Raw genomic sequence first — 12,744 nt, forward strand, 5'->3', positions numbered from 1 at the left:
ACAATAGACTTACAGGATGCATATCTTCATATTCTGTTTCATTCAGATTATTTTCATTTTCTGAAATTCTCTTTTTTTGGACAAGCATTACCAATTTGTTGCTCTTCCTCTCTGGCTTAGCGACAGCTCTTGGATCCTTTTTCAAAGGTTTTCGTTGTTTCTCCTTATTTGGACGATATCTTGGGTAGTTGCTCAGTCTTTTCGTTCTGCAGAATCTCATGATTCACTTCTGTTGTTTCTTCAAAGACATGGTTGGAGGTTCTTTTTTACCAAAAAGTTTCCTTGATTCCTCAGACAAGGGGTCACCTTTTTTTAGGTTTCCAGATAGATTGTGTCAATGTCTTTGTTTCTAACAGACGAGACAAGTTATATTGGGTTCAGTTTGTCGGAACCTTCAGTCTCTATTTCCTTCAGTAGCTATATGCATGGAAGTTTAAGGTCCTCATGACTGCAGCATCAAGACTCGATTCCCTTTGCTTGTTTTTCATGAGAGTCCTCTTCAGTTTTTAATACTTAATTAATGGTGCAGGGGATTATTTTAGGATATCACATTTAATATCCTTGAATCCCAATATTCAACCATCGTATAGCTCTACGGGTTCTTTGGTTCATCCAACCTGGACCATGATCACAACAGATGCGAGTCTTTTAGGTTGGGAGCTGTCTGGGGATCTCTGACAGCACAAGGGATTTGGAAATCTCAAGAGGCGAGATTACCAACCAATATTTTGGAACTGTGCGATTCTCAGAGCTCTTCAGTTTTGGCTTCTATTGAAGAGCGAGACACTATTGTTTTTCAGACAATGTCACAACTGTGGCATATGTCAATCATCAGGGTGGGACTCATAGTCCTCAGGTTATGAAAGAAGTATCTTGGATACTTTCTTGGGCAGAATTCAGCTCCTGTCTAATTTCTGCGGTCCATATCCCAGGTATAGACAAATGGGAAGCGGATTATCTCAGTCGTCAAGCTTTACATCAGGAAGAGTGGTCTCTTCACCCAGATGTGTTTTTTCAATTTGTTCAGATGTGGGGGCTTCCAGAAATAGATCTGATGGCATCTCATCTAAACAAGAAACTTCTCAGGTATCTATCCTGGTCCAGGGATCCTCAGGCGTGGATGCATTGACACTTCCTTGGAGTTATCAACCTGCCTATATTTTTCCGCCTCTAGTTCTTCTTCCAAGAGTGATTTTCAAAATCATCATGGAGCAATCGTTTGTGCTGCTGGTGGCTTCTGCATGGCTGCACAGGTTTTGGAATGTGGATCTTGTTCGGATGTCCAGTTGCCAACCTTGGCCACTTCCATTAAGGCCTGACCTTATATCTCAAGGTTCGTTTTTCCATCAGGATTTCAAATCATTAAATTTGATGGTATGGAAATTGAACGCTTAGTCATAGAGGTTTCTCTGACTCAGTGATTAATATTATGTTTCAGGCTCATGAATCTGTGTCTAGAAAGATTTATCGAGTTTGGAAGACTTACATCTCATGATGCTCTTCTCATAAATTCTCTTGGCATTCTTTTTAGAATTCCTAGAATTTTTACAGTTTCTTCAGGATGGTTTTAGATAAGGGTTTGTTTGCAAGTTCTTTGTAATGACAAATCTCTGCTCTTTCTGTTCTGTTCCACTGAAAAATTGCTAAACTTCCTGATATTCATTGTTTTTGTACAGGCTTTGGTTTGTATCAAGCCTGTCATTAAATCATTTTCTCCTCCTTTGAGTCTTAATTTGGTTTTGATGGCTTTACAGGCTCCTCCGTTTGAGCCAATGCATTCTCTGGACATTAAATTACTTTCTTGGAAAGTATTGTTCTTTTTGGCCATCTCTTCTGCTAGAAGAGTTTCTGAATTATCTGCTCCTTCTTGTGAGTCTCCTTTTCTGATTTTTCATCAGGATAAGGCGGTGTTTAAATTTTTACCTAAAGTTGTGAACTCCAACATCATTAGTAGAGAAATTGTTGTCCCTTCTTTGTGTCCTAATCCTAAGAATTCTCGGATCTTTACATTCTTGGATGTGGTAAGAGCTTTGAAATATTATGTTGAAACTACAAAGATTTTAGGAAGACTTCTAGTCTATTTGTTATCTTTTCTGGTTCTAGGAAAGTTCAGAAGGCTTCTGCCTTTTTTCTTTGGCATTTTGGTTAAAGCTTTTATTTCATCATGCTTACTTGGAGTCGGGTAAATCCCTGCCTCAGAGGATTAACGGCTCATTCTACTAGGTCAGTTTCTAATTCCTGGGCTTTTTAGAATGAAGCTTCTGTTGATCAGATTTGCAAAGCAGCAATTTAGTCGTCTTTGCATACTTTTACTAAATTCTACCATTTTGATGTTTCTCTTATTCAGAAGCAGTTTTTGGTAGAAAAATATTTCAGGCAGCTGTTTCAGTTTGATTCTTCTGCTTATATTTCATTTTTTTTTCATTCTAAAGATTAAAACTTTTGATTTGGGTTGTGGATTAATTTTTCAGCGGAATTGGCTGTCTTTAGTTTTATCCCTCCCTCTCTAGTGACTTGCGTGGAGTTCCACATCTTGGGTATTGCTATCCCATATGTCACTAGCTCATGGACTCTTGTCAATTACATGAAAGAAAACATAATTTATGTAAGAACTTACCTGATAAATTTATTTATTTCATATTGGTAAGAGTCCATGAGGCCCACCCTTTTTATGGTGGTTATGATTTTTTTTGTATAAAGCACAATTATTTCCAAATTCCTTTGTTGATGCTTTTTACTCCTTTATCACCCCACTACTTGGCTATTCGTTAAACTGAATTGTGGGTGTGGTGAGGGGTGTGTTTATAGGCATTTTGAGGTTTCGGAAACTTTTCCCATCCTGGTAGGATTGTATATCCCATACGTCACTAGCTCATGGACTCTTGCCAATATGAAAAATTAATTTATCAGGTAATTTCTTACATAAATTATGGGTTTTTTTAAGACACACTCAGCTATGTTTGGCACTTTATCTTATAAAGTTTTAAATGTATATTGTATATATTTTTGCCATGAGTGTCAGGTCTGTGTATTTCCCTTTGCAGTCTAGCAGTTTTAGCATGGAAATTATGTTTATGGGAGTTTTTAGGCTTACCTGGGGTTTGTTAGTTGTAACTTGTAATTTTCGTGGGCTTAGGCTCACAATGACGCAGAATGTTGCTTTTTATTTGCGACATTTAGGCGCTAAAATGTTTTAGCCGCGAATCGCGTCCTTTCTTGCGACTTTCTTGACACAAGTATTTGGCGCGGAAGTCGTGCCTGTTATGACGCGAGTCGCGTCATTTCATTTGTTAAAGGGCCACTGTAAGTAAATATTTCTCTTGTTAAGTGTATCCAGTCGACGGATCATCCATTACTTGTGGGATATTCTCCTTCCCAACAGGAAGTTGCAAGAGGATCACCCACAGCAGAGCTGCTATATAGCTCTCCCCTCACTGCCATATCCAGTCATTCTCTTGCAACTCTCAACTAAGATGGAGGTCGTAAGAGGACTGTGGTGTTTTATACTTAGTTTATTTCTTCAATCAAAAGTTTATTTTTAAATGGTACCGGAGTGTACTGTTTATCTCAGGCAGTATTTAGAAGATGAATCTGCCTGCGTTTTCTATGATCTTAGCAGAAGTAACTAAGATCCTTTGCTGTTCTCACATATTCTGAGGAGTGAGGTAACTTCAGAGGGGGAATAGCGTGCAGGTTTTCCTGCAATAAGGTATGTGCAGTTAAAATATTTTTATAAAAGTGTATTTTAAAACGTTTGCTGGCATGTTTAATCATTTTTTACATATGTTTGGTGATAAAACTTATTGGGGCCTAGTTTTTTTCCACATGGCTGGCTTGAATTTTGCCTAGAAACAGTTCCCTGAGGCTTCCCACTGTTGTAATATGAGTGGGAGGGGCCTATTTTGGCGTTTTTTGCACAGCAAAAATTACAGACACAGACATCCAGCTTCTTCCTGCATGATCCAGGACTTCTCTGGAGGGCTCAAAAGGCTTCAAAAGTCGTATTGAGGGAGGTAAAAAGCCACAGTAGATCTGTGGCAGTTGTTGTGACTGTTTAAAAAACGTTTTTGTCATTTGTTATTCCGTTTTTGGTATTAAGGGGTTAATCATCCATTTGCAAGTGGGTGCAATGCTCTGCTAACTTATTACATACACTGCATTTTTTCACTGTTATTTCAAAATTTGGGAAAATTTGTGTTTCTTAAAGGCGCAGTAACGTTTTTTATATTGCTTGTAAACTTGTTTTAAAGTGTTTTCCAAGCTTGCTAGTCTCATTGCTAGTCTGTTTAAACATGTCTGACACAGAGGAACCTACTTGTTCATTATGTTTGAAAGCCATGGTGGAGCCCCATAGGAGAATGTGTACTAAATGTATTGATTTCACCTTAAACAGTAAAGATCAGTCTTTATCTATAAAAGAATTATCACCAGAGGGTTCTGTCGAGGGGGAAGTTATGCCGACTAACTCTCCCCACGTGTCAGACCCTTCGCCTCCCGCTCAGGGGACGCACGCTAATATGGCGCCAATTACATCAGGGACGCCCATAGCGATTACCTTGCAGGACATGGCTGCAATCATGAATAATACCCTGTCAGAGGCATTATCTAGATTGCCTGAATTAAGAGGCAAGCGCGATAGCTCAGGGGTTAGGAGAGATACAGAGCGCGCAAATGCTGTTAGAGCCATGTCTGATACTGTCACAGTATGCAGAACATGAGGACGGAGAGCTTCAGTCTGTGGGTGACATCTCTGACTCGGGGAAACCTGATTCAGAGATTTCTAATTTTAAATGTAAGCTTGAGAACCTCCGTGTATTGCTTGGGGAGGTATTAGCTGCTCTGAATGACTGTAACACAGTTGCAATTCCAGAGAAATTGTGTAGGCTGGATAGATACTATGCGGTGCCGGTGTGTACTGACATTTTTCCTATACCTAAAAGGCTTACAGAAATTATTAGCAAGGAGTGGGATAGACCCGGTGTGCCCTTTTCCCCACCTCCTATATTTAGAAAAATGTTTCCAATAGACGCCACTACACGGGACTTATGGCAGACAGTCCCTAGGGTGGAGGGAGCAGTTTCTACTTTAGCAAAGCGTACCACTTTCCCGGTTGAGGACAGTTGTGCTTTTTCAGATCCAATGGATAAAAAATTGGAGGGTTACCTTTAGAAAATGTTTATTCAACAAGATTTTATTTTACAGCCCCTTGCATGCATTGCGCCTGTCACTGCTGCGGCGGCATTCTGGTTTGAGGCCCTGGAAGAGGCCATCCAGACAGCTCCATTGAATGAATTTGTTGACAAGCTTAGAACGCTTAAACTAGCTAACTCATTTGTTTCTGATGCCATTTTTCATTTGACAAAACTAACGGCTAAGAATTCCGGATTCGCCATCCAGGCGCGTAGGGCGCTATGGCTTAAATCCTGGTCAGCTGACGTGACTTCAAAGTCTAAATTACTCAACATTCCTTTCAAGGGGCAGACCTTATTCGGGCCTGGCTTGAAGTAAATTATTGCTGACATTACTGGAGGCAAGGGTCATACCCTTCCTCAGGACAGGGCCAAATCAAAGGCCAAACAGTCTAATTTTCGTGCCTTTCGAAATTTCAAGGCAGCAGCAGCATCAACTTCCTCCGCTTCAAAAAAAGAGGGAACTGTTGCTTATTCCAGACAGGCCTGGAAACCTAACCAGTCCTGGAACAAGGGCAAGCAGGCCAGGAAGCCTGCTGCTGCCCCCAAGACAGCATGAAGGAGCGGCCCCCTATCCGGAAACGGATCTAGTGGGGGGCAGACTTTCTCTCTTCGCCCAGGATCCCTGGGCGTTGGAGATCATATCTCAGGGATATCTTCTGGACTTCAAAGCTTCTCCTCCACAAGGGAGATTTCATCTTTCAAGGTTATCAAACCAGATAAAGAAAGAGGCATTCCTAAGCTGTGTGCAAGACCACCTAGTAATGGGAGTGATCCATCCAGTTCCGCGGACGGAACAAGGACAGGGATTTTATTCAAATCTGTTTGTGGTTCCCAAGAAAGAGGGAACCTTCAGACCAATCTTGGATCTAAAGATCTTAAACAAATTCCTCAGAGTTCCATCATTCAAAATGGAAACTATTTGGACCATCCTACCCATGATCCAAGAGGGTCAGTACATGACCACAGTGGACTTAAAGGATGCCTACCTTCACATACCGATTCACAAAGATCATCATCGGTTCCTAAGGTTTGCCTTTCTAGACAGGCATTACCAATTTGTAGCTCTTCCCTTCGGGTTGGCCACTGCCCCGAGAATTTTTACAAAGGTTCTGGGCTCACTTCTGGCGGTTCTAAGACCGCGAGGCATAGCGGTGGCTCCTTATCTAGACGACATTCTGATACAGGCGTCAAGCTTTCAAATTGCCAAGTCTCATACAGAGATATTTCTGGCATTTCTGAGGTCGCATGGGTGGAAAGTGAACGTGGAAAAGAGTTCTCTATCACCACTCACAAGAGTCTCCTTCCTAGGGACTCTTATAGATTCTGTAGAGATGAAAATTTACCTGACGGAGTCCAGGTTATCAAAACTTCTAAATGCTTGCCGTGTCCTTCATTCCATTCCACGCCCGTCAGTGGCTCAGTGCATGGAATTATCAGTGCATGGAAGTAATCGGCTTAATGGTAGCGGCAATGGACATAGTGCCATTTGCGCGCCTGCATCTCAGACCGCTGCAATTATGCATGCTAAGTCAGTGGAATGGGGATTACTCAGATTTGTCCCCTCTACTAAATCTGGATCAAGAGACCAGAGATTCTCTTCTCTGGTGGCTTTCTCAGGTCCATCTATCGAAGGGTATGACCTTTCGCAGGCCAGATTGGACGATTGTAACAGATGATGCCAGCCTTCTAGGTTGGGGCGCAGTCTGGAACTCCCTGAAGGCTCAGGGATCGTGGACTCAGAAGGAGAAACTCCTCCCAATAAATATTCTGGAGTTAAGAGCAATATTCAATGCTCTTCTAGCTTGGCCTCAGTTGGCAACACTGAGGTTCATCAGATTTCAGTCGGACAACATCACGACTGTGGCTTACATCAACCATAAAGGGGGAACCAGGAGTTCCCTAGCGATGTTAGAAGTCTCAAAGATAATTTGCTGGGCAGAGTCTCACTCTTGCCACCTGTCGGCGATCCACATCCCAGGCGTAGAGAACTGGGAGGCAGATTTTCTAAGTCGTCAGACTTTTCATCCGGGGAAGTGGGAACTCCATCCGGAGGTGTTTGCTCAACTGGTCCATCGTTGGGGCGTCTCGCCAGAACGCCAAGCTTCCTTGTTACGGATCCAGGTCCAGGGACCCGGGAGCAACGCTGATAGATGCTCTAGCAGCTCCTTGGTTCTTCAACCTGGCCTATGTGTTTCCACCGTTTCCTCTGCTCCCTCGACTAATTGCCAAAATCAAACAGGAGAGAGCATCTGTGATTCTGATAGCGCCTGCGTGGCCACGCAGGACCTGGTATGCAGACCTAGTGGACATGTCATCTCTTCCACCATGGACTCTGCCTCTGAGGCAGGACCTTCTAATACAAGGTCCTTTCAATCATCCAAATCTACTTTCTCTGAGACTGACTGCATGGAGATTGAACGCTTGATTCTATCAAGGCGTGGCTTCTCCGAGTTAGTCATTGATACCTTAATACAGGCTCGGAAGCCTGTCACCAGGAAAATCTACCATAAGATATGGCGTAAATATCTTTATTGGTGTGAATCCAAGAGTTACTCATTGAGTAAGGTTAGGATTCCTAGGATATTGTCCTTTCTCCAAGATGGTTTGGACAAAGGCTTATCAGCTAGTTCTTTAAAAGGACAGATCTCTGCTCTGTCTATTCTTTTGCACAAGCGTCTGGCAGAAGTTCCAGACGTTCAGGCATTTTGTCAGGCTTTGGTTAGGATTAAGCCTGTGTATAAAACTGTTGCTCCCCCGTGGAGCTTAAACTTGGTTCTTAAAGTTCTTCAGGGAGTTCCGTTTGAACCCCTTCATTCCATTGATATTAAACTTTTATCTTGGAAAGTTCTGTTTTTGATGGCTATTTCCACGGCTCAAAGAGTCTCTGAGTTATCTGCCTTACATTGTGATTCTCCTTATCTGATTTTTCATTCAGACAAGGTAGTTCTGCGTACCAAACCTGGGTTTTTACCTAAGGTGGTCTAACAGGAATATCAATCAAGAGATTGTTGTTCCATCATTGTGTCCTAATCCTTCTTCAAAGAAGGAACGTCTTTTACATAATCTGGACGTTGTCCGTGCCTTGAAGTTTAGGCTACTAAAGATTTTCGGCAAACATCTGCCCTGTTTGTCGTTTACTCTGGACAGAGGAGAGGTCAAAAAGCTTTGGCAACCTCTCTCTCCTTTTGGCTTCGGAGCATAATACGCTTAGCCTATGAGACTGCTGGACAGCAGCCCCCTGAAAGGATTACAGCTCATTCTACTAGAGCTGTGGCTTCCACCTGGGCCTTTAAAAATGAGGCCTCTGTTGAACAGATTTGCAAGGCTGCGACTTGGTCTTTGCTTCACACCTTTTCAAAATTTTACAAATTTGACACTTTTGCTTCTTTGGAGGCTGTTTTTGGGAGAAAGGTTCTACAGGCAGTGGTTCCTTCTGTTTAAGTTCCTGCCTTGTCCCTCCCATCATCCGTGTACTTTAGATTTGGTATTGGTATCCCACAAGTAATGGATGATCCGTGGACTGGATACACTTAACAAGAGAAAACATAATTTATGCTTACCTGATAAATTTATTTCTCTTGTAGTGTATCCAGTCCACGGCCCGCCCTGTCCTTTTAAGGCAGGTCTAAATTTTAAATAAACTACAGTCACCACTGCACCCTATGGTTTCTCCGTGGACTGGATACACTACAAGAGAAATAAATTTATCAGGTAAGCATAAATTATGTTTTTCTATGCCTGTTACTAACTAACTACCCCAAATATGCTTTTTATCAATAGCATTTAATTAACATATCTCTACCGTATATCAGAAATCTTGTCTGCAAATTTAATTGTTTTCCAAACCCACTCCGTGGGTATCCTTTGCTCTGTACCAATCCGTTTACAATACCTAGGTTTCAAATGGCGCTTTAAACACAAAGTTATTGGTTTAAGTATTTTGAACATGCAGTGCTGAAAATAGTGGGCAGGATAACGTGACATCATCGGCGAATAAAAGATATAACTTTTAGAGCGTTATGAAACTTCGTTTTGGAGAAAATATAGGTCAGTAGGTTTTAATTAATGTTAATTAACTTTAATATGCTAGTTGTTTAGCTTAAAAATTATAACAGAAAGTAATCCTTTAAGCTTTGGCTTTTTTCACTGTAGTTGCGTCATTCTTGGCGCCAAAATTTGTTATATATAGTGTCTCTCTTGCTCTCATTTGATTCATAGAGGGCTAGGTTGCTTCCTTTTTATTTTACTTTTGCATAAAAATTTTATCATAAGCATTTTTTCCCATTCCTAAAACTGCTATTTTGAGGAAATTGGATATTTTCTTTAACTGTTGTTTTTTCTTTTTTGTTACATTTTGCAAGATGTCTCAGACTGCCTCTGATTTTACTGTTGGAACTAAGCTGCCTGAACACAATTCTACCAAAGCTAAGTGTGTATATTGTAAATTAGCTGATCTTAGTTCTTCAGCTCAGATATGTGGCTCTTGTTATGAAAAATTATTACATGCTGATACTGTTTCTATACGTACAAATAAATCTACTAAATCTAGAGACGGCTATGACTGCTATTCCTAATAAACGTAAGAAGTCTCTCATAGCTTCTAATAAATCTGATGAAGTTTGTATTGATCGACAGCATACTGAAATACCTTCTGCTGATGATTTCTCTGGCTCAGAGGATCCTACTTCAAATTGATAAATCAACCTTTCTTTTTAAGATTGAATATATTCTTTCTTTATTAGAGGAAGTATTGTTTACTTTGGGTATTAACGAATCTAGTCCTCTTGATAACAAGAATAGCAAATTGAATTTTGTTTTTAAAACTTCTGAGGTTACTTCTGAAGTTTTTTTCCTATTCAAGATGCTATCTCTCATATGTTTACTAAAGAATGGTCTAAACTTGGTGCTTCTTTTAACCCTTCTAGGTTTAAAAAGCTATTTCCTTTTACCTGTGGCTAATTTAGAGTTTTGAGGAAAAGTCCCTTAGGTTGATGGGGTTATTTCTACTCTTGCTAAACATACTACTATTCCTATGAGAGACAGTACTTCCTTTAAGGATCCTTTAGATAGGAAAATTGAATCCTATCTTAGAAAAGCATATTTACATACTGACTATATTCTTAGACCTGCTATTTCTATGGCTGATGTTGCTGCTGCTTCAACTTTTTGGTTGGACAGTTTAGCTTAACAGTTAACAGATTCTGAATTGTCTAGCATTGTTCTCTTACTTCAACATGCTAATCATTTCTTTTGTGATGCTATATTTGATTTCATTAAGATTGCTATTAAATCTATGTCTTTAGCTATTCTTACTAGAAGAGCTTTATGGCTTAAATCTTGGAATGCTGATAAGGTGTCTAAATCTATATTACTATCTTTATCATTTCAGGGTAGTAATTTATTTGGTTCTCAGTTGGATTCTATTATCTCCATTATCACTGTGGGAAAGGGAGTTTTTCTTCCCCAGGATAAGAAATCTAAGGTTAAATTTAAAGCTCCCAATCTTTTTCGTTCCTTTCGTCAGAATAGAGAACAAAAGACCTCTCCTTCCCCTAAGGCCCCTGGCTCTAATTGGAGACCATCTCCGAATTGGAATAAATCCAAGCCTTCTAAAAAACAAAATCCAGCCTCTAAGACTGCATGAAGGTGTGGCCCTCAAACCAGTTCAACTGGTGGGAAGCAAATGGAAATTATTTCAATACATTTGGACAGTTTCTGTTCAAAATCAGTGGATTCAGAATATTGTTTCTCAGGGGTATAGAATAGGTTTCAGAATAAGACCTCCCATGGAAGATGAGAGAGAATCTTCCCAACAAACCCTGTGAAGGCTCAGGCTTTTTGGAAATGTGTTTCAGACCTAGAGTTTTCAGGGGTGATTGTTCCAGTTCCTCTGCAGGTACGGGGTTTGGGGGTTTTTCAAATCTATTAATTGTCCCAAAGAAAGAAGATTCGTTCAGGCCAATTTGGGATCTGAAATTTTTAAATAGTTTTGTAAGAGTCCCAACTTTCAAGATGGTGACTATAAGGACTATTATGTCATTTCATCTCTACAATAGACTTACATGACGCTTATCTTCACATTCTAATTCATCCAGACCACTATCGTTTTCTGAGATTTTCTTTTCTAAACAAGCAATACCAATTTGTCGCTCTCAGTTTGGCCTAGCGATCTTTTCGAAGATTCTCGGTGCCCTTCTATCTGTAATCAGAGAGCAGGGTATTTTGGTGTTAACTTATTTGGACGATTTCTTGGTACTAGCTCAATCTTTTCCTTTAGCGGAATCTCACACAAAACAACTAGTGTTGTTTCTTCAAAAACATGGTTGGAGGATCAATTTACAAAAGAGTTTAATTCCTCAGACAAGGGTCACCTTTTTAGGTTTCCAGATAGATTGTGTCCATGACTCTTTCTCTGACGGATAAGAGACGAATGAGGTTAGTTTTAGCTTGTCTAACCCTTAAGTCTCTATCATTCCCTTTAGTGGCTATGTGCATGGAAGTTTTAGGTCTCATGACTGCAGTATCGGACGCGATCCCCTTTGCTCGTTTTCATATGAGGTCTCTTCATCTTTGCATGTTGCACCAATGGTGCAGGGATTATACTTGGCTATCACAACTGATATACTTGAATCTCAACGCTCTCTGACTTGGTGGTTAGACCATCACCTTATTGTTCAAGGGGCCTCATTTGTTTGTCCTACTTGGACTGTGATCACAACAGATGCAAGTCTCACAGGTTGGGGAGCTGTCTAGGGGTCTCTGACAGCACAAGGGGTTTGGAATCCTCAAAAGGCGAGGTTACCAATCCAATATTTTCTTAAACGGGAAGAGACCACAGCTGCATTCATTACTTTTGGGTATTCAGAACCTGGCCACCAGGAGGAGGCAAAGACACCCCAGCCAAAGGCTTAAAAATACCTCCCCCACTTCCCTCATCCTCCAGTCATTCTTTGCCTTTCGTCACAGGAGGTTGGTAGAGAAGTGTCAGAAATTGAAGATAGTCTCTTATGGAGGGTAGTACTCTTCGGAATGGGACTGGAGTTTTAAGTAATCCTGTCATCCTCTCAGTGAGAGCATGGATGAAAGTTAGAGTCCGGAGGGGCAGGGAGTGTCGTCTCTGCAAAACCATCCCAACTCATGTTAACATCTCCTTGGCAATCAGCGTTGACGAGTTTTGCTGCCTGCCTCTATTCTCTCAAGTCCATGGGGGATATTTATCAAAGGTCTGGCAGACCTGATCCGACAGTGCGGATTAAGTCCGCCAGACCTCGCTGAATGCAGAGAGCAATACGCTCTCCGCTTTCAGCATTGCACCAGCAGATCTTGTGAGCAGCTGGTGCAACACCGCCCCCTGCAAATTTGCAGGTAGGTGTCAGTCAACCCGATCGTACTTGATCGGGTTGATTTTCGGCGATGTGTGTCCGCCTGCTAAGAGCAGGCAGACAGAGTTATGGAGCAGCGGTCTTTAGACCGCTGCTTCATAACTGCTGTTTCTGGCGAACCTGCAGGCTCTCCAGAAAAATGGGCCCTCAAGCTCCATCCGGAGCTTAAT

The 12,744-nt window shown here is 41.1% G+C and overlaps 1 protein-coding gene across 1 annotated transcript in view; it reads left to right on the forward strand.

Annotated features, from left to right (window-relative positions):
* Nucleotides 1-12,744, forward strand: part of GLG1 (golgi glycoprotein 1) — a 447,209-nt gene that overhangs the window by 272,612 nt on the left and 161,853 nt on the right. The gene's annotated exons all lie outside the window — the stretch shown is intronic.

The sequence above is a fragment of the Bombina bombina genome, chromosome 1 (genome assembly GCF_027579735.1).
Source record: "Bombina bombina isolate aBomBom1 chromosome 1, aBomBom1.pri, whole genome shotgun sequence".
Classification (NCBI taxonomy): domain Eukaryota; kingdom Metazoa; phylum Chordata; class Amphibia; order Anura; family Bombinatoridae; genus Bombina; species Bombina bombina.